Raw genomic sequence first — 22,609 nt, forward strand, 5'->3', positions numbered from 1 at the left:
CCCAGTATCCTTGTCATCCACATGCCACTCAAGAAGAATCGGAAAATTTTGTCCGGAAATGCTGACTGCCTTTTGGTCAATGTAAGCCATTGAAACGTGTTAACGCCACAAGTCGACAACAGGAACCAACTTGTTTGGTAAGTTTCCTTCAGGTAATTTAGCTGTTCCTTTAGTTTTTTTAAACCTAAAAGAAAATATAAATATATATATATATATAAATATATATATATATATATATATATTTATATATATATATATATATATATATATATATATATATATATATATATATATATATATATATATAAATAAAATAGAAAAAAGTGCTGTCACAATTTAATGTTTTATTTTCTCTAAATGAGAGAGTAAAGCTTTGTTTTGATATAACTTTCTGTTAGCTCACGCTCTCCTGATTTCAACATTTTACAAAAGAGTCTACATTCAATTTTGAGCTTGACACAATAGCTTACAAGAAGGAAAGAAAACCACAGAAAAAATATGTCACTCCACATGTTGTTTGAGATACCAAATTATAATACTTATTACTAATAATGATTATGAAAGATAAAAGAAAAAATATAAAAAAATTAAATGAAATGGTAAAGATAGCGTTAGAATAAAGACCTAAACACAAACAGGGAAAAGAAGTTCCAAACAGCTGCTCCTCGCTGTCTAGTTTAGCTCTTGTCTTTGACCAATAACAGTTCATGTATGTGCAAATAAAACCTGAATAATTTCAGGAAAAGGTCAAAGTAAACTTCTTTAATTTTAGCATCGTCTCTGCTCCTCTAAAGAATTATTTTTAGGCTTTGAAGCCAGAACACAAGAACAGCTAAAGCAGTGAAAGAACTGCCTTTTCGGATTGGTGAGCTAAAATGGAAATATGAATTCACTTTCCAACGATACTCACTAGTTTACTTTGTGTTACAGGTAAAAAACGAAATTGTTGAAAAGTTAGGGGTATTGTGAAAAACTCAGTGGATGTCGTAAACACAGTGTTTGTTCTACTTCACAGATTTTCGAGATAGGGAGCATTTGTATTGGGTTGATAGACACTAACCTCATATAGTATTTTTGTTTCTTCCTAATGGTTTCACTTTAGCCAGTCTGTCTGACTTATTGGGACCAAGACCAAAACATTCTAAAAGAAAAAGCTTTTCAATGTGGCATCAATTTCGACATTCTCATAACAAGCAGATTTTGTCTGTAAGTCATTCCACGTTTATCATTCAAACAGATATGAACTCATACAGACAAGCAGCACCAACTGACCATAGTGCGCCTTCGGGTTGGTAGTAGACAGGCAGATGTTGTGTGTCATCAGCCGACTTGCATCAAGACAGAACTACTGGCAGAGTTTGTTACAGACCCAGGAGTGGAGCCCCACCAGTGACAGACCACAACCATGACCAGAACCTAACAAGCTCTGTACTCAAAAATTGTTCTGCAAGTGCCACACAGCTGCAGGTCAGTTTACCACATGTGAGGGGTACTAGGGTTTCCAGACAAACCATTCAAAGCTGGCTCCACCGCTTTGACTGGAATGATAGACGACTTTTGCAGGTGACCCCACTGACACCAAGACGTCGTGAATGTTTGCAGTGGACACAACACTGTGTGACCTGGACAATGCAGGGATCGTCCACTGTCCTTTTCACTAATGAGTGTTGGGTCACCTTGCACAGAAATGATGGCTGTCAGCGTAGCTGGAAAAGACGAGGTGAGCGATACACTGAGGTCAACATGGTCCCTGCAGGCTTTGGTGGAGGACGTGAAACGGTCTGTACAGGCATGGCATCATAAGTCAGAGCAAAAACCCATTTTGTTATTGTAGATGTCCCAGTCACTGAACGCTGTGAGTATTTAAAATTTGTCCCAGTCTACCAATTTTAATTGCACCTCTTTAGCACTCACACACACACACATACTGTGAGAGAGGATGGTTACATTGTTCCATGTCTCCAGCCCCCCCAGACTTAGTGGGTTGGCTGCTGCCAAGGTGTTGGTGGCATCCCGGGGGTTCCTGCACCTCTGACCTTGCAGCTCTTCTTTCACGTGGTGAGGGAGAGCACAACATCTGAGCTGGGTTGACCATATCCCCTGAGAAGCAGTTAAAGCCCCTCTTCTGGGCACACTAGGGCACTCCACTATTTCCATCGTTGCTCACAGCAACTGGAACCTGTTTGCTAGCATCACTGTCCCCTGGTCCCATCTGCCGCTTCCCCCAGTTTGTCCTTGGTGGGGCTGGTGGGCGGGTTGCCCAGGTGTGCAGTGTAGGCTGGCCCTGGGTGGTCTCTGCCTGCCTCTGGAGGTGGGGCCTGTAGCGCTTTGGGGTGGGGCAGGCCGGGGGGCTGCCGGGCCCAGTCCTTCAGCTCTGTCTCTGTGGTGGTTGTTCCCGGGACTTTGACGGGGGGAGCTTTTGGGTGCCTGGATCGGCCCAACCCCCTGTCTTTATGATCAAGGTACACTCTAAGCAGCTCATATTCATTTTTACACCCCTCATCGAGAATATGGATCATGCAAATCTTTATATTTGTCTGTGTGCGTAAGTTAATTTCAGTTGGTGTGCCCTTTGAGATAAGTGTTCTATGAATGAATATACTTAAAACCTTTAGCTGTATGCAAACTATTTATTGGTGTGTCTACGTGAGAACTAAGCCATGCAATTTCCGGGTCCGGGTTACGCGTGGGGCTGACGGCGGCGATACAACTTTCTTCAAACGACTTAAAAATTTGATTTTCTCCAAAAAAGAGAGCTGACCATGGCCCCCAAGAAAAGCCAGTACTATGAAGACCTTAAAAAGATTCTTGATGAGATCAAAGCTACGTTGTGTCCCTTTATAGATCAAGTGTCCGCTAAGCTAGCTCCACTGATAGAGCTAATGGAGGACTTCCGAAGATTTCGGGCTCAAAACGAGCAACAATAAAAATGAGTCGACATTCTGGAGAAAAGACTGGACGATGTGGAACAACAAGTAAGGATGAATAATGTCATTCTCATTGGAGTACCGATCAAACTTCGGGCAAAGCTAAATGCAGCTGGAGTTTGCATTGCTAAAGTTAATAGCGCCAGCATAGCTAGCAGCACTGAAACAAAAAGCGGTGGAGAGACTCTGGAACACCAAGTGGAATCATTTCTCACGTCTAAAGGGATTTCCCTGGATCTCAACACCATCGAGACCTGCCACCCGCTCCCCAGGAGAAAGGAGACGGATAAACCAGCGATCCTCATCAGGTTTGTGAATCACAAACACAAGCTAGCTTTGATGAATCAAAGGAGGAATCTGAAGGGATCTGCTGCTTATCTGAACGACCATCTGACCAGAAGGAATGCTGAAATGGCCAAACATGCTAGGCTACTCAGAAAGCAGAAGCAGATTGAGAACACTTGGGTTAAAGGCTGCAGGATTTATGTCAAACCACTCGGTCCACCAGACCGGTCCAAAGTTCTGGTTGTGAACACCATGAAGGACTTTGAGAAGTCTTTGATCACGGACGTCTGAACCAACATGCAGTAATAAATCAAAGAGCCAAGTATCTTCAAGAAATATGACGCCTGGATTCATCGCTTTCTCCAAAAGTCTGAAATGACCCTGATTTCAGCAAAGTTCTGACCTGCAGACAACTTGACCTCAACTTACAAAGCAGCTGATATCAGATGAAGAAGGATATGGACCTTAATCTAATGTCTGCAGACATAACATTGAAGAGAACTATAAACTCTGTTTAAACCCAAACAGCTGTTAATCAGCAGAAGGAATACCAACCTTGGTCATTTGAAAGATTATGGACCCTTTTTTTTTTCATTTTACTTCACGGCATTACCTTATTATAAAAAAAATAATACAGAAAATAATAAAACAAATGCTTGCTCAATTATTGAAAATGGTTGCATTGATTGACTTTTAATTATATTACTTCACTTGCTCCAAAAATGGATAAAATGATTCATGATTTTTTCCTAATGTGACATAATTTTGCACACATATTTAACTTTTGATACTTGATCAAATTTTCTATGAAAATGTCTGAAACAGTATTATGTCTATTTAACTGATATAGTATTATTTTTTTAATCGTATAAATGACTTTTCTAAGTAGCATAATCTGCATATATTTTAGATAACTGATCTGCATTTGCCATGTTGATTTCTAAAAGTTATTTTTTACATATGTTTATTTACAAATAAACACATTAAATTCATAATTAAGTAATTCATCTTTCTCATGTGCTTTATTGATATTTCAGGATTCTTAATTCTGTCTGATAAAAGTTATAAACCCCAATAATGATAAATCATGTAATAAAATGGTTACAGTAGAACAGGGGTGGGATTATATAAGTTCGCTTCCTTCCACTCCCTTTCAAGCAATATATATGAATATGTCTAATTATCCTAAGTTTGATTAGTCATTGTATGAATGTATAACTGATGATTGTATTGTTTTTTTTGTGTATTAATCTTATTTGATTGCTTGAAATAAACCATTTCAAATCAAATCAAAAACCATTTCAAATCAAAAATTTACTTATGACACTCTTATTGACCACCACCCTCGCCCTCTATCTCCCCCATCTTAACCCCTTAACCCCCATCTCTAACATCCCACACTCTCCCTCTCTTTCTTTCCTGTCCGGCATCAACTGGAATGATTGTGTAAAAAACTGTAAATGTATGAGCAAGGAACAACGGGAAAACAAGCACAAAAAAAAAACAGAAAACAAAAGAAAGATGAACTAAACTTAGTGTGACAATTTTTGATCATTTGCAGTGACTGAAATACATAAATGAGTAGAATGAATTGTTGCAAGTGCTAGAAAAGGATTCTTGATGAGAACAATAAATGATACAAATAAATTGCTGTTTGTTACATTCTTTGTATTCAATTTTGAGTGAGAAACGCGTAAAGATAGATTTTTCAGCACACTAAAGGTTTATGTCAAACATTAAAGCGTTAAACAAAGTAACAACTCTATCAAATGGGAGCTGGGGAAATTAGGATGATTGAAGAGCAGCATAATAATTCCTGAAGATGGGAGAACTCAGACTGAAAGCAGAAAGTGCAGAGGGTGATGTGGGGCCTCAGCATTAATTGTGTTGAATTATTCAAGTGACGCTAAAGCGAAGGAGAAGCTGGAGCACTTCATTCTTGTATCTATCTAACAGGGAGGAACGTGAAGAAAGGGTCACATTTAGCCCTGACGTTTGCACATCTGTATGCTGGACAGGGAAACCTGCGATCTTAATGTTCAATCATTGAGTTTGTGACTTCCAGCGAAGGTCCTCTTCCAGCAACTGCTCGCTCTTCATTAAACGGAGCTGCATGCACGTGTCAGGTTGCATTATGCACGCTACCGTAATGCACACACACACTGATCTGGTACAAGCAATCAGAGACTTTATTAGTCATCTGCCATTGATCAGCTGATTGCTGCATTTGCCCTTCAATGTCGACTTACTCAAGACTTTCCATCCATCTCCGTCTCCCCACTGTTCTTTCTGCTCACATCTGTCAGCTAAGATAGTGTGTCTGTCAGTACCTATTTGTTAAAACTGAGCTTCTATGTATAAGTTTAACTTTTTTTTTTTTACCCATTTACATGCTTAAAAAAACAACCAAAATAAGAAAATATTATTTCAAGTAAATCCCAAATGTGGCTGCACCGTTAGCAATAAGGAAGTATCACAAAATGCCTAACCCTCTCTTTTTCACTCAGCTGTTAAGAAAAAAATGCATAAACAAGAGTAGCAACACTTGGCCATGGTTATGCTTCATAAAAAATGTATCAACTCACTTCTGCACGATTGTTGAAAGAATTTTGCGGGAAAAAATCTTTTTGCACCCTCAATCATTTAGTTTCAGCGTCGTTGTCACCTTGTAGTCTTCCTTTTTTATATTTATGTTGTCTTGAAGGAACAAACGCACCCTTCTCAAGAGATGTGGAGTCGAAGAGGCACATGAATAATTTGTATCTAATATCCTTTCTCCTCACGGCAATATAAACGTGCCTCTCTGTGGTGTCTCACCTCTATCTTCTGCTCATTCTTCTCGCACTCAATCACTACATCACTGTCTCTGTCTGTACTGCTTCCAGAATTCAGTTTTACAAGAAAGTGCAGAGATTTCTTCTCACTCTAAACATTTGGGTTTCCATTCAGAGGAAGGGGGAGAAAAGACAGCATCATTAATTGATAGGGTTGTTGTGTGTATCTGCTGCAGCACTGAAATATTAAGGCAGTTGTTTGGCAGGTTTCTGTGTTTTATTTGCTTATATCCATAACAAAGGAAAATTGAAAAAAAAGAAATGCAGCAGTGGCTTGTAGCACAGACCACAGGTCAGATTTTGACGTCAAGTCATGGCACAGGGAATGTGTCAGAATTCACCAGCCTAAACCTGTCCTCCAGAGATAGCTCTATTTTTGCTGCAAACCAGCTGTATGATGTACAAAGACATGATCAAAAAATCATGAAGAAGGAGGCAAATATTTGCTGCATGAATATTCAGCCGAGAAGAGTAAAAAAAAGTTCATTTTTAAAGTTGATTTCTGCAACCAAGGTAATCCAAAGAGTTATTGGCTCACAATACAGCGTACAGTGAAAGACGTTGTGTCGGGTTTTGTCCCAGATTTTAGAGAAACTATTCCATAACAAAGTTTTTGTTTGTTTAATCGCCAGGTCACTCCGCCTGCAATGTTACTGCAGCAATCAGCCAAAATGCATAACGAATCCCAGTGCACCAGTAACTGGTCTCTATCTTAAAAAAGAAAAAGAAAAAATTAAGTACAGCTATAGACATCAATAAGAAATTATTTTTATCTAGTATTACTCTCGGGGATTTCTTCAGTCTGTTATACTCACTACCAATAGTAAAAAAAAAAGAAAGGAAAAACATCAACACCGACTCATCAGCTTGTTCCCCCCAGGTCCCACCAGCACGAGAACCCTAGAGGTGCCCCAGAAGCTGCTCCACTCTGCCAAAGATAGTCTACTTCAAAACCTCACCTACAGCAAACCAAGGAAGTCTGCAGACAGCCGTTCAAGCTGGTAAAAACCTGCAGATTCTTAGCATGGTAATCTGATCTATTGTCATCAGCAAAATGCCCAAGAGGCTTTGAGATCTTCTGAACATTACGTCTCCCACAAACCTTCATGCAAAGTGAGGGGACATCACAGGTGAACTGCCAAAAGGGTCTCAGAAATGGTTTGAATGATTTATGCGGACAAATTTGATTAGGAGATAGAAAGAAAAAAGCTTCACCTTCGGGAGATTTTTTTTTTTTTATTGAAATATAATCATTACAAAACTCTCGCAGACACAACACACAAAGATGCAAGGCACAGCTCTTTTCAAAAACAAAGATAAAAAAACATAAAAAAAATTTCATGTATGAAAGAAATATTTTTTCATCACTTTTAAACAAACCAGGTGAGGCTGGGAGGTGTGCTCTGTCTGTTTTGCTGGACGTGACCACTTCAGGAGAGTCATTGCTGTTAAATTTTTATTTTTATTTTTTGAAAGGAACACACATCAAACAGTTTTTAAATCTTCTTGATGAAATCAGAGGTCAACAGTTTAGTTCTCCTTCAAGGTTTGTGTTTATTAACAGCCAAACATCCCAGAGTTTGGTCCAAGTCATCTTTCTAACTGAAACACTTTTCTAATAACGTCTGGATTATTTTATATGTTAAACTTAAGAAGGAGTGATAACAACATTTAAGAAACAGGATTTAGGTGAAGTGGCCAACAGACACAATTAAACTAAATTGAAACAATGTAATCAACTAGAAAGAAATAAAAGATTTTGTTAAAGTTTTCAAAGACTTCATCTTTGATTAAGACAAGAAAAAAACTAGTACAACTTTAACATGTCCACTTTTTGTGAAGGTACATAAAAAATAAATGTTACTTTTTTGTGTAAACTTTATCAAACATATTGTGATCATGTTGTTCAAAAATTACAGTTGCCATTTAAATCACTATTTAGAATATATATATATATATATATATATATATATATATATATATATATATATATATATATATATATATATTTTCTTTCTTTTTTGTAAGGTTACATAAAATTGCATGTTAATAAACTGGAGGAAAAAACAACTACCAGGGTAAAATTTCTAAATTATTACGGAAAACTCACGTAACTTTTATTACATCTATTAGAAAAAAGAGCTGCAACTTCAAGCTTTTTCTGCCACAATTATCATAAAAATGCACATGAGATTGCAGAGGGACTGTACATCAATACTGACTATAGAGTTTCTCCTTTTTTTTTAAATTTTTGGATGCTAGTGTGCCGCAGGATTTTTGTCAAGGTTACAGTGTGCCTTGGCTAAAAAAGGTTGAAAAACACTGGCTTAGGCTGCCGGTACCTGTCAGCTGCCTCTGGAGTCCCACAAGCTAGCCAGGCTTGGTAGGACTCCTTCAGCTTGACCGCATGACAGACATCTAAAAGTGTAAAATCAGGTCTCTCAAAAAAGGTCTTGCTTTTACTGTGAGCTCCAGATCATACCAGTTTGGTTTAGGTAAGTGTTTTCCTCACAAACGCTTGCATGATTATTTGTTCCTCATACACATACTCTACAACCTTTCATTTTCCTTTTGCACTCTATGATTTTTAATAAGGGTTCACTTTCCTTTTTAAACTCTGGAAATATTACCCACGAAAGCAAGAGGGCATCATTAGATGTCATTAGAAAGGAATTACACACAGCTGAGGGCCACAAAGGGTGACTTAATATCATGCTCAGTGGTTTCATGTGCTGGGAATTAACTAATTTGTCTTTTTTTCAATCCTCACTACCAGATGGAAGTAGTTTTTTTCAGTTAGGAATTATCAGGACACATGGATAGTGGAGACAAGAGATAAGAAGAAGGATGATAAACATATCACCTCAGCAGCCGTTATCCACAAACAGAAGAGAGTTGACAGGAGTAAAAAGCTGCTATAAATACAGCATGTAGAATTGTTCAAACCTACCGTAATTTCAGGGCTATACAGCGCACTTGATTATAAGCTGCACCCATTACATTTTTAAAGGATAAACCATTTTGTACATACATAAGCCGCACCTGTCCATAAGCCGCATGTGCTCACATTGAAACATGTGTTGAGGTATGATGATTCTCCCTGTCTCACTCTTACCCTTTCTGCTTGAGCGTCCCTAGCGGCTGTTAGAAAAAATGCAATAAAATAAAGAAAAAAATACATAAATTAAACGAACATAAACGTTGTTCCTCTTTCTTTCTACCATCATTGGATACTTCTTGGCCTCTGTGCTGCAAGGTTCTGATTACACCAAAAAAGAAAACAAAAGAAACTGTGTATGTGGGATTTTTGTACACATGGAGATGCCCATCCTCTCCAATGATCACGGAAGAGTCATCCAAGAAGGCTAAACTAGAGCTTTTGTTATTTTTGCAATCCTTAAGGAAGCTTGTATTGACAACTTCTTAATCTTTGTTGATAATGATACCAACATTGACTTGAAAATTGGAGGGCAAGTCGGTATAGCTTTTGACTTAAGGAAACACCTCATATAGTAATAATTTAGCCAGGTCTCCAATAGTGGCCCAGTGTTTTTTTTAACTGCCATTCTGATGTTAATGTCCGCCTGCTATTGGTAACAAATAGTGTTCATTAAAGTGGTTTTTGTTTATGTGCGGTTTGATGGATATGTTTTATATAAAATGACCTTTTCCATAATTAGCATGGTCAAAGTTGGGAGAAAGTCTTTAGGTATTTTAACTCTCCCTCTCTCAAATCCCTCTTCTCCCGCCTGTTCCTCATCTCACTACCAAATTCCTCTCATTTAGACACCCAAGAATGACGCTTAAATGAAGCTTTATTGAAATTTCAGCTGGCGGTAAACACCCGGTGGAAGTCACCGCTCCTTATAAAATCCAATATTGGATTCAGTCTAGCCCAGCAGCAGCAAAGCAGCACTGACACCTCGGTTATTCCGACAACAATAATGACTGTATGGATGGAAAGACAGAGGACGGCAGTGGAGGTGCAGAGGATGATTACAGGGGAAGAGGGAGATGTGCCGGGGATTATGGATGGATGAATGGAGGGATATGAGGACACTGTGCAGCACGGGGAGGGGCTGAATGAGTTTGGGATGCAGCAGAGCAGAGGGGAAGGGTGAGACACAAGCACAGAGAAAGCTTTTTGCAACCTGCCACAAGAGACATCACAGTTTTTCTGCTCAGAGGGTTTTCACCCGTTTGTTTTGTGTGTCTTGGAGTGTGTGCGCATGAAACTAAGCCTGAACATGTTAGCACCACTGGGAATGCCTTCTGCTCCGCTCTCCTCTCGTGCACTGCTCCCTGACTTCTCTTCTCGTGTGTCTGCCATTGTCTTTGCACTTCTTCCTCTGCTGTCTTTTGTTTCATATTTCTTTTAGTCTCAAACTTTTCCAGCAGTGCTACGTTTCCCTTGAAAGCAGAACTCTGCCTCGTTACTTTTTTTATTATTTATTGTTTGAATGCTATTAGCTCCATATCCTTTCTCACTTCACCTGAATATTTTTGACAGGTTGTGAACATTCAAAGAAAAGTTGTGTTGTCAAGAATGAATCAACATGCTAAAAGCAGTGCTGAAAGGAGGCAGAATAAAAGGATAAATCAAAGAAGTGCTGAAAGTATTTGCCCATTCTCTTTTTTTAGTTTGTTTATTTTCCATATGAGGGAATTTTTCAGAACATACAGAAAGTTTAATCGGATCCGAGTGATCTGATCACACTCCAGACCTTCTCTAACCTCTATTTTTCTGCGATGTCCATGCCGTCAATTGACTTTATATCGTTAGTTCAGAGGTAAATCATTTTCTTTGGGTGACATCACACTCACTCAGTCCAGTACTTTTACACAGTCAGTGTCAACAGCGTCCTTCTTTACTGTTTGCGCTTATTTTCTAACGTTTTTTTTTCCACATGGGGCTAAGCTGGTATAAAAAAAAAACATATTCTTTCCTAATAATTTGCATAAATTCAATTTATACTTAGCTTAATGAATTTAGCACTTGGCCAAAAACAGTTAAACACAGTAACAGTAGTTAAACGACAGCACTAAAAAACAAAAAACGCACAGGATCTGCGAGGGAACCTTGACTTGTGATGCAGCTCCTCAGCAGATGAGACTGAGATGTATTTTGACAGGCAGACAGATAGATAGACATGCAGGCAGACATGGCACAAAATTGGTTGGTGGGAGGTAAATTTAGTAGGTCAAGCAAAGCAGGGCATCACAAACACAAATCAGGTCTTTTATCCACCTCAGACAGACTTCAGCAGGTCTAGTCTCTGCTGACTGCAAGTTTGTTTTAGGGATCAATGGCTTATTCTAATTATTTGGTTTTTCTTTTCAAATTACCATCAGTATAGAAGAATAGATACTGTATTTCTTTTGTTGTTAGTTATCATACATTTTCATTGCTACCTGTATTAGTCTGTGCTGAAAGATGCTTCGTACATCATTGCCATAAAATCGGATCTGCCTGTTTTTATAAATTCACACCTATAATAATCTGAAAAGGTAGCTATTTTTTATGTTTTCATTTTTCACTTAAACCTTTTTCCCTTCATTAAAACATTTTGACCAAAAACAAACAGACAAGACAAGTTCGCTTTCCTTCTGTCCACAAAAATCAGATTAGATAAATTTGTGCTTTGACAAAAAGGAAAGTGTGCCTTACCTGCATGAAAATAATTGGCACCTTCCCTTTGGACTGAGCTCGAGTCTTTCATACTTTATTTTGTTTTACCTATGAATCCAAAATATAAAATTTGGTGTCTTCTGTTATGCAGTGGCCCCTGGCTTTACATCTGTAATACTACTTTGCAGATTTCACCAATTTTTAGAACCCCGCAATAAATGTCTAAACACTGTACATTCTTATATGGTGTACGACTGAAAAGTCTGTTTTTCCAGACTTAGCCCCCTAATTTGGTCCGGATCGAGTTCTGAACCTTGCGTTTGGTCTGTATGCACACAGCTTTTAAACAGGACATTTCTGTTTTACACCGACGTTTGTAAACAAAACCACGTAACTATAGATCTCTTTAGTCATTGGCCAGGAATTATGACGTTGGGGCAAAGAAAGGACAGGAAGAATAATGGAAGTCCTGCCCTTTACAATCTTTGTTGGATAGTTCACTTTATTTTGCTAACCAGTTTTTAATTTCTGTATTAACATCTTTGTTTATACAGCGCTGTCGCTCACATCGCACTGCAGGACCTCAGATCGCATCTGATCCACTGACTTAACATTAAAAGTGTCCACCTCTGTCGTGTAATCGCGTTCGGTGTGAACACAGCTTAACCATAACCCGTAAACCTAAACTCAACTCTTCCTCTGGGTTTGTGTGTCCAAGAAAAACGTTCAGCACCGGCCGCATGTTTTTGAAAAATTATGTGTGAATGGTCGCTTTCTTTCTGGCATTTTAATTTATTTGCTGTGCAAGTGAACTGGACAATCAGCATGTGCTAGCATCAAATCAATACTGAGCCACAGCCAGTGCTGCTTGCTGGTGCAATGTAGCCTAAATTATGATGTCATTCAAAGCATTTTTCATGGGCTTATCAACGTTCGTTTTGGTGTGTAATTTTCTTAAACAGCAGAGTCTGGTACACACATTTGTTTATGTTCGATTTGGAACCAAAAATATGTCACTTTATATTGTTTCTTTATCACTAAAGAGAAACTTTTGAGAATAGAGAACCCCCCCCCCCCCCCCCCCCTACACACACACACCTTGTCTGAAGCTCTTTATTCATGCAAAATTGATTTTGATTGATTACTTGCAGAAATCGGGGGACACCGAGGGTGGAGCTACTCAGCTCAGCACCAATAGCCACGGCCATGTGGAGGAGATTTTGTGAACAGTGGCTTTAGATAAACATGAAATTTTGCTTTTTAAGACTTTTAAGTTGTGGGATTTTGGTTAAAAGCACCAGAATCAGAATCAAAACACCCCTGGGAAAGTTTTTATAAAAACAATTGTTGATCCATGTTTTCCATGACATGCGAAGCAAATGTGTCCAGTCTGAATACACCCATAAGTACTGTTACATATTAAATTGTTTGGTTTATGTTCTTAGTTGCAAAAATGTTTTTTTTTATAGCAGTATGGTCTTTATACGTTTGTTTGTTTTAATGACAGAAGTTTAGCTACTTTTATATGATCAAAAATGCTCTGTTTGAGTTGTTGAGGTTCAACATGAAATAAAGTCACTGAAACGCACTGCAAAAAAGCAGAAAGTAAATCTGCCATAAACCAGCCAGAACACTGCAGGTACTGTTTCAACCTTAAAAGATTTTTTTTCTGTGTTGTTTTTTTTTTTTCACACACCTGTGAGGATCAGTTTTAAAGCAAACGACTCACTGGAAAAGCTGCAGTTATGTTACTGATTTTTTTTTTTTAAATCTGTACTCTCAAATGTGAACATGGTTAGCCCTGAAAATTTGATTTCTTACTTTTTCTACAAAGCAATACTGAGTTACAGGTGTTGTTTAGTGTCTGTCTGAAGTGGTTTACAGCTGTTCTAACTTGTGTTGTTAGTTTTTTTCTCTGTAAATGTGGACCTTCCTTTATGTTCTCTGCATCAAATAACTACTTTTGTTATTAAAGACTCACTCAAGTGTGTTTTAACATGTTCTTGTGGCATTCCTACGATGATGTAGGGCAAATATAAAGACGATTAAGCTCAAAAGTAAGCTTAAAAATGCTTATTTGCATTTTTGAGTATTTTTTTATTCAAATCCCTGTGAATCAGGAGCAGACCAAAAAATTCCATTGGAAAACAAGATACCAGTTGTGACATAGAAAATATGCTGGGCGGGGCCACAAGATTCCTGCTCTGCTCCATTCTGATGCATACAATTGAGGACAAATAGGATCCATGTGTGTCATTTTTGTTGCACCAGTAATGTTAGGTTGGGGTTCTGAGGCCCTGTACGCTAGTAAATTATTGTTATCGTTGCAACCAACACATTCTTTCTCCCAACTCGTATTTTCAGGGCCCCCTCCGCATCACTTTGATGTTTTGGGTGTCCCCAACTAGTCGTTTTTCGACGTGCTGCCTGTTCCATTTAAATCAGTGGTCCCAAATTCATTGGCCGCAAACCAGTACTGGTCCACAGTCCGAGGGCTGCAGACAGGAAAAAAATGCTGACATTGACTCTTTCTGCTTAATTATTTTCTGATTTAGAAGGAGGTTTTATTTTGGAATACTACAGAATTCTGTTCACCACATCACCCTGTCTTGCCACGTCATGTGACATAGAGCGACTACTCGCTCGGAGCGCTAGCCAAGTTAAAGGCCCAAAGCTAAAAGTTAACAAAAGCCAAACAAAAAGACGTGTTTGGAAAGTTTCTTTAGGGAGAAAAGAGTCAATGAGGGAACTGAAGAAGAGCCTTCACCTTCAAAAAAAACAAAGCTGCAGTTTACAGACAAAACCAGGAGTCTTCCTCGAAGTAAGGAGTTATGGAGATATGTTGTTTCCATGTACCATGTCATATTTAGAAAATATATGTTTTATGACTGTTTTGTTGTTTGCTCTATTTATCCGTCACATCGTAAAGGTTGGACGTGGCTGAAGTTGGCATCCCATTGTTAGCCTCCACTTTGACATTAAGGGGAAATCTGCACAAGTGTAAACCAGTGGCAAATATCTGACAGAGAATGAAATTTCAATTAAATAAATAGGCCAACCTTATTCAATGCAAGATTCTCCACAGAATTCACTACACCGGACAGAGGTTATTTAAAATGGGTCTCCATCAGTCTGCTGTATGCACACAGTGCACAGGTAACAACATAGACGACTATTTGCATGCCCTGTGGTTCTGTCCACCTGTCCAATCATTCTGGCGTAAGGTCTGTGAGGATATATCAATCTGGATTAATCATAAGATTCCTGCATGCCCCAAATTATGGGAAATGGATGGGTGGGTTATGCTGGCGGGGCTCACTGGGTGTTTGCCCCCGTGGACTTCCTGTGGACTTCCTGTGACGTCATTTCCGGGTGAGCTATTCCCAGTGCTAGCTGTGTGACTGCTGTCCTCTTGTTTGGCATTAGCCTTACTACTATTGCTTACTCTAAGGGTTATCTGGGTTAATATTCACATCTAGTACCTTTTATTAGCGAATTCCCCACTGTTAAACCGCTTGCTGTTCACTTTTCTCATTTTGCTAAATAAACCACTTCTCTTTACTTAAACACCGCTAGCCTTAGCTTAGAACCTAGTATGGCCACCACCACTCCTTCCGCCTCTCCTCCTCTCTCCTGCCCCATGTGCCATATGTTTAGTGATGATCCTGCCTCCTTTAGTGAAGATAGGGGTAGGTGTGTTAAGTGTAGTCTTGTGTTAGACTTGGAGGCCAGGCTGGAGCAGTTAGAAGCGCGGCTCCGCACAGTGGAAGCTAAGCCGGCTAGCCAGGTCGTTACTCGTAGCGCGGGCCGCGCTACCAGGGCTAACTTAGCTAGCACCCCAGCGCCCTCCCAACAGCCGGGAGACAGTCAGGGGTTTGTACCGGTTGGGAGGAAACATAGTGCTAAACGCAAAAACTTAGAGCACCCGAGACTCCACGTTAGTAATAGGTTCTCCCCCCTCAGCGACACACCCGCTGAACACTCAACTCTGGTTATAGGCTCTTCTGAAGTTAGAAACGTGGAGCTCCCAGCGGCTACTGTCAGGTGTTATCCGGGGGCCAGAGTTGGTGACATCGAGGGGAACCTTAGGATGTTAGCTCAGAGTAAGTCCAGGTTCCGTCGAGTCGTGATTCACGCAGGCGGTAATGATGCCCGACGGAGACAGTCAGAGGTGGTTAAGTTAAACGTAACTTCGGTGTGTAAACTGGCTAAGACGATGTCCGACACTGTAATTTTCTCTGGTCCCCTGCCGAACTTAGTCAATGATGAAATGTACAGCCGCTTTTCATCATTTAACCGCTGGCTTTCTAGATGGTGCCCAGAAAACGGCGTTGGTTTTGTGGATAACTGGAGCGCGTTTTGGGGGAAGCCCGGTCTCATGCGGAGAGACGGCGTCCATCCCACTCGGGACGGTGCCGCTCTTCTTTCTAGAAACATTTCTGCTAGCCTTAGTCTGTTAACCTGACAATCCAGAGACGAGACCCGGGCGCAGAGCAGCAGTGTAAAACGCTCCTCTGAGCCTCCCTTAGGGTTAGTGCCGGTGCAAAACCCATGCAGGGAAAGTCAAGCAGGTCCTAGCTTTAGCTTATGTGCTGAAAGACAAATGAAAGGAACGCGTCATAGAAACCTTACAGTGACAGACAGCAGTTCTCACAAGCAGAATTATGATGTCATTAAATGCGGTTTATTAAACATTCGATCCATTTCCTCCAAGTCCCTCTTAGTCAACGAGTTAATTACTGATAACAATCTTAGTCTTTTAGCCTTAACAGAAACTTGGCTCCATCAGGATGACTATGTTAGATTGAATGAAGCAACCCCCCCCACTTATGCTAACTATCAGAAATCCAGGATTTCAGGGAAAGGAGGTGGTTTGGCAGTAATATCACAGTCTAGCTTACTTCTCAGCCCTAAAGTTAAAAATGCTTATAATTCATTTGAAAGCATCATATTGTCTTTAAGTCACCCAAACAGGAAAACTCGAAAACCTGTTTTACTCATAATTATTTATCGCCCCCCCGGCCCATATTCAGAAGTTTTAACTGAGTTTTCCGACTTCCTATCGACTATTGTCTTAGATTCTGATCAAATTATAATATTAGGGGATTTTAATATTCATGTTGATGACCCCAGTGACTGCCTAGGAAAGGCTTTTGCAGCTTTATTAGATGATGTTGGTTTCACCCAAAGTGTGAATGAACCCACTCACTGTCATAAGCACACCCTGGACCTTGTTCTAACCCATGGGATAGAGATCAGCCAGCTGAGTGTCCTTCCTCTTAACCCCATCATTTCTGATCACTTTCTGATTACCTTCCAGCTTACACTGGAACATCCTTCTGCCCCAGTGAATAAGAAACAACTTAGAAGAATCTTAACTGACCGTTCTGTGTCTGAGTTTAAACACACAGTTCAGCCAGTACTTAGTGATATTCTGAGAAAATACTCTGAGACCAGCTCCCATAGTATCAGTCCTAGTATAAATGACCACTTTGTTAATGATGCCTTACAAGCCCTCAGGAGTACACTCGATGTTGTTGCCCCCTTGAAACCTAAGTTCGTCAGACAAAACCGAGTAGCACCGTGGTTTAACGCTGAAACTCGTTCTCTTAAACGAGAAACCCGTAAGTTGGAAAGAGAATGGCGCCGCTCCGGTTCAGAGCAGTCTCTGGATATCTGGAAACATAGCCTATTAAATTATAAAAAAGCTCTGCGTAGAGCTAGAAGCCAGTACTATTCAACCTTAATATCAGAGAATGGAAACAATCCAAGATTTCTTTTTAGCACTATAGCTAAATTAACTCGCAGTCAGAGCTCAGTAGAACCACATGTTCCTGTTTCTCTCAGCTCTGATGATTTTCTTACATTTTTCGATAGTAAAATCTCAAATATTAGACATAAGTTAAATCAAGTTATTCCTACTATCAGCCCAGAACAGGCTGAAGCGGTAGAAATGGAGGCATCCATAGAAACCTCTGTAACATTAGACTGCTTCACTGCTGTGGATCAAGCGGAAATAACATCAATTATTACGTCCTCCAAATCCTCAACGTGTCTGTTAGACCCAATTCCCACTAGACTTTTTAAAGAAACTTTTCCCCTAATTAATGATCCCATATTAACAATGATAAATGCCTCTCTGGAAACGGGTTACGTGCCACAGTCTTTTAAATATGCAGTTGTTAAACCTCTTCTGAAAAAGCCCAGTTTGGATCCTAGCATCTTGGCCAACTATAGACCGATATCAAACCTGCCCTTTATTTCTAAAATCCTAGAAAGAGTTGTAGTTAAGCAGCTTTACTGCCACCTACAGGACAACAGCCACTTTGAAGACTTTCAGTCGGGGTTTAGACCTCACCACAGTACGGAAACTGCACTAGTTAGAGTCTCTAATGACTTGTTATTGGCCTCAGAAAAGGGACTACTTTCTATTCTGGTCCAGTTGGACCTCAGTGCTGCCTTTGACACTATCGACCACGGTATTTTACTCCATAGATTAGAGCAGGACATAGGGATCAGAGGATCTGCTCTCCAGTGGTTTAAATCCTATCTGTCTGATAGGTATCAGTTCGTTAATGTAAATGGCCATTCCTCTCAGTGCACTCGAGTCAACTATGGAGTCCCACAGGGCTCAGTCTTGGGACCGATCCTGTTTACGCTTTATATGTTACCCCTAGGAAACATAATCAGGAAACACAGCATTAATTTTCATTGTTATGCCGACGATACGCAGTTGTATTTATCCATGAAGCCTGACCAGAATGACCAGATAGAGAAACTGAACGCCTGCATCAGTGACATCAAGACCTGGATGACAATTAATTACCTCCTCTTGAACCCAGAAAAAACTGAGGTCATTATACTTGGTCCTAAAAACCTCAGAGATGCTCTGTCTGCTCAGATAGTCTCCCTGGATGGTATAAGTATAGCCCCCAATTCCACAGTTAGAAACCTTGGGGTTTTACTTGACCAGGATTTATCATTTAAGGCTCATATATCTCAGGCGTGTAGAACTGCCTTTTTTCACCTGCGGAATATTGCTAAGATCAGAAATATACTTTCTAAGAGTGATGCTGAAAAACTCATCCATGCATTTGTTACGTCGAGGCTGGATTACTGTAACTCCTTGTTAGCAGCGTGTCCTAAGAGTTCCTTAAGAAGTCTCCAGCTTGTTCAGAACGCAGCTGCTAGATTGTTAGCTGGAACCAGCAGAAGAGATCACATCACTCCTGTGTTAGTTTCGCTCCATTGGCTCCCAGTTGATTCTAGAATTAAGTTCAAGATCCTCCTGTTAACCTATAAGGCCTTACATGGAATGGCCCCGTCCTATATTAAAGTCCTCAAAGTCCCTTACCAACCAATCAGAACACTTCGCTCGCAAAATGCAGGACTGCTTGTGGTTCCTAGAATTGGTAAAAGTACGGTTGGAGGTAGAGCGTTTAGCCACCAAGCCCCTGTCTTATGGAATAAACTCCCAGCTCATATAAGAGAGGCCGACTCAGTTTCTACATTCAAAGCTAGACTGAAAACATTCCTCTTTGGACAGGCTTATTGTCAGACTAGCTGCTAGAAGTTGAAGCTGGGGTAACTATGGTACACTGGGGTTCTGTCCTCTTTCCTTTTTTACTTCTACCCTTCCTCTCCTCTATTCTTGATCATAATTTATCATTTAGTTCTCCATGCCTCTGTTTGGTGCAGTGCGATTCATGTATTGTCCCTCTTTTCCTCTCCCCTCCTGGGGAGTGGGAGTGCTTCCAGACTCCAGTTGGCTCATCCGTGCTCCAGTTCCTGACCGTTTACCTCGCCTTTGCTCCTGCTCCTACACCTGGCTGTGGATCCTGCCTCTGGCTCATCTCTGGCTCGTCTCTGCTCTGTACCTGACCGAGTACCTCGTCTCTGCTCCTGCTCCTACACCTGGCTGTGGTTCCTGTCTCCGGCTCGACTCGCGCCTTTGACTGTCCCGATAACCACGGCTGGATGAAGCTCGTCTGCTGGACTTTTATATATGTAGTTGTAGATTTAGATAAGTTAATTCTTCTCTAAGATTTCTGGTAAATCGCCTGTCCGTCCTGGGGGAGGATCCCTCCTTCATGTGGGCACCCCTGAGGTTTCTTCGTTTTTTCCGGAATCCGGTTTTTTTGGGAGTTTTTCCTTACCGCGAAGGGGGGGTCTAAGGGCAGGGATGCCAGTATAGCTTAGTCAGTTTGTTAGTTCATTTTAGTATTTTTCTATTGAACTCTTTGTATTCGTGATCCTTTTGATTTCATGTTTTACTTCGAAGCCCATCGAGACGACTGTTGTTGTGATTTTGGGCTATACAAATAAAATTGAATTGAATTGAATTGAAAATTGAATCTCTCTCTGGGGTCGCGTTGGCGCCCGGCCTCCATTCCGCTTTTGCTTGCATATTAAACACTCTGATTCATCTAGGGCCTTGTGGGGAGGGTCTGGTGGAGGGGGGCATGGTGAAACATCCGTGCTCATCTTTCACTGGCCCCTGCCACAATTTTAACTTTCACTTTAGACACACACACTGCATGCTAGCAGCACACACAGCAAATACATATCACTTACAGAAGAGAACCAGGAGTGGGGAGCTCTGCGGCTTGGCAGCGGTAGGGCCCCCCACACTGGAGATCTCCTATTTTACCTGCAGCACACACACAACACACCCACACCACCATACATGGGTGGGGTTGGGGAGGGGCGGCCGGTCTTCACCCGCCTGGTCCTCTCAGGGCTTCCAGGCTTGTGGGTATCGCGGTTGCGGTGATGGTCAGGCATGCGGCGCTGAGGGTCGGTCGGCCGGGGGGGTTACTGCGTGGCAGCGGGGGGTGGGGGGGTGACCAGAAGATTGTGAGTATGTGTGCGTGAGTGCATGGGTGGGACGGACCTGGGGGCTGGCTCGCTGGGACCCTCTGGGGCTTTCCCTCCCCATCACAGAGAGGAGAGGGCACCGAGAGGGTTGGGGAGGGGGGCTCAGACAATATGGCGGGGGGGGGGGGGGGCTGTAGTGTGTAGGGTTATGGGGGGTGGCTGTGGGTGCGTGGCGATCTCTGGGTTGCTCAGGGCGCGTGCCGGGGCTGGTTTGCGGAGACGGGGCGCCCGTCGGGTGGTGGGCGGCTCATGGGTTCTGGGGGCCCTGGCTTCGTCGCTGGCCCTTGTCTCAGTGTCCGGCGCCCGGTGGCCCCCATGGCTGCCGCCTGGTACGGCTAAGCGCTCCTGTCCTGTGGCCTGGGGGCCGGACGCCGGGTTTGCTTATGCCTTTGGGCGTCCCCTATAGGGGGGCCTTCTCTGCGCCTGGCTGGTTGGGTGGGCGGTCCCCTCCCCCCCCCCCCCCCCCCCTCCCGGGCTGCCTGGGTCCGGATGCCTGCGGGGGCTCCTGGCCTGGGGGGGTTCTCCTCCCCTCTCCTGGTCTGGCTGGGTAGGATCTGGTCCCCCTTATGAACACAAGGTTCAATAGGTAAATAGGCCAACCTGTTAAAGATGTTTCTGAACTGAGTGAACTTGTAAAAGGGACATTTAGGAATTTTTCCTACAGAAAGGCTGAATTAAGCAGGAATTTTCCAGTTTTGAAATGCAATCCTGAGAGTGAAAAACATCAAACATTTGTTTAAATGTACATTTTTCCAGGTAGGTGTTTGATTTGTGGAAGAAGCTCATGAGGACTAGTGGATCGTCCTTTCTCTTGTTTTCTTGGTGATGTCGGCTGTTGTCCTGGTAGAGTTCCTGCTATGTGTGTGTGTATCGCACAGTTCCGTGTGTTTTAAGTCATGTGACATTAAATACTGTCAAACTTTTTAAATTGTACTGAATTAATTTAAAAAGAGAGTTAGATATTAATTACATGCAGATATCCCACCAAACCTCGGCTACCTTAAAAACATGTTGCACAGAATATTTAAACATTTTTTTTCCGGACAATAACTGCAAGAAATTTTTTCTAACTGGACCTCTTTAAATCTTAGTTGAAGACCCTGTTCTAGAGAATGACAGAGTTTTTTTTCTTTTTAAATATTGGCTAAAAACCTGCAGAGTCATAGATAAAAAGACAACTGGGAACGATTTTACAATAGATCAAAAGACAATCGGAGTAGGGAGCTGGTTTAGCTCGTGCTGGTTTGCGGCGCCTTCCATCCGTGAAACCAGGGTTCGACTCCAGGCTGCTCCCTGTTCCCTTCTCTACCTTTGTGCCGGTTCCAAGCCCGGTTTGAGAAGGTTGCGTCAGGAAGGGCATCCGGCGTAAAAACATTGCCAAATATACCATGCGACTTGTTCGCTGTGGCGACCCCTGATGGGAGAAGCCGAAAGAGGAAGAAGAAGAAGAAAAGACAATCGGAGTAGGTCTTTAAGGCTTCTTTTGAATTTTTCGCCTTGCGTCTGCGTTTTTGGTGCTTTGCCCAAACAGTCGTTGCCTTTTTTGGCCCTTTTACTGGCAAAGCATTGCTATAAATTCAATAACTGTATCTATTATTATGGAAATATATTACAATTCATTCAAGTAAAGCACATTTTCAGATGTGGGAATAATTTTTTGTACCATATAGAGGTTTAACTCTTTAAAGTGTGGTATACATTTACTGCTTTTAAATATGTGCAGTTCTTACATACGAGAATGAACCCCTTATTGTAGTTATAGATGCATGAATTTCTTAACTTTCTAGCTAGGAACCACAAATGTCAAAATACCTATTCTTGAATTTTACCTCTTGCACCCCACATTTATCTTTTATCCATCTTCTTCTTTATTTCATGCGTCCAGTCTGAGGTAAATTCATTCTCTGCTGCCCATTTTCTCCTCCCACTCTCTGTCTCAACATCCTTCTTGGCTTTTGTCAAGGTCACTTCTCACCGCCTTTTTACTTTCAGCATGTCTGCTTCTCATCCAACCCTTTGAACTACACACTTTCCTGCACATATATGAAATATCTGCA

Source organism: Oryzias latipes, chromosome 15, assembly GCF_053564925.1.
Source record: "Oryzias latipes strain Hd-rR chromosome 15, Olatipes_Hd-rR_3.1".
In the NCBI taxonomy this organism is placed as follows: domain Eukaryota; kingdom Metazoa; phylum Chordata; class Actinopteri; order Beloniformes; family Adrianichthyidae; genus Oryzias; species Oryzias latipes.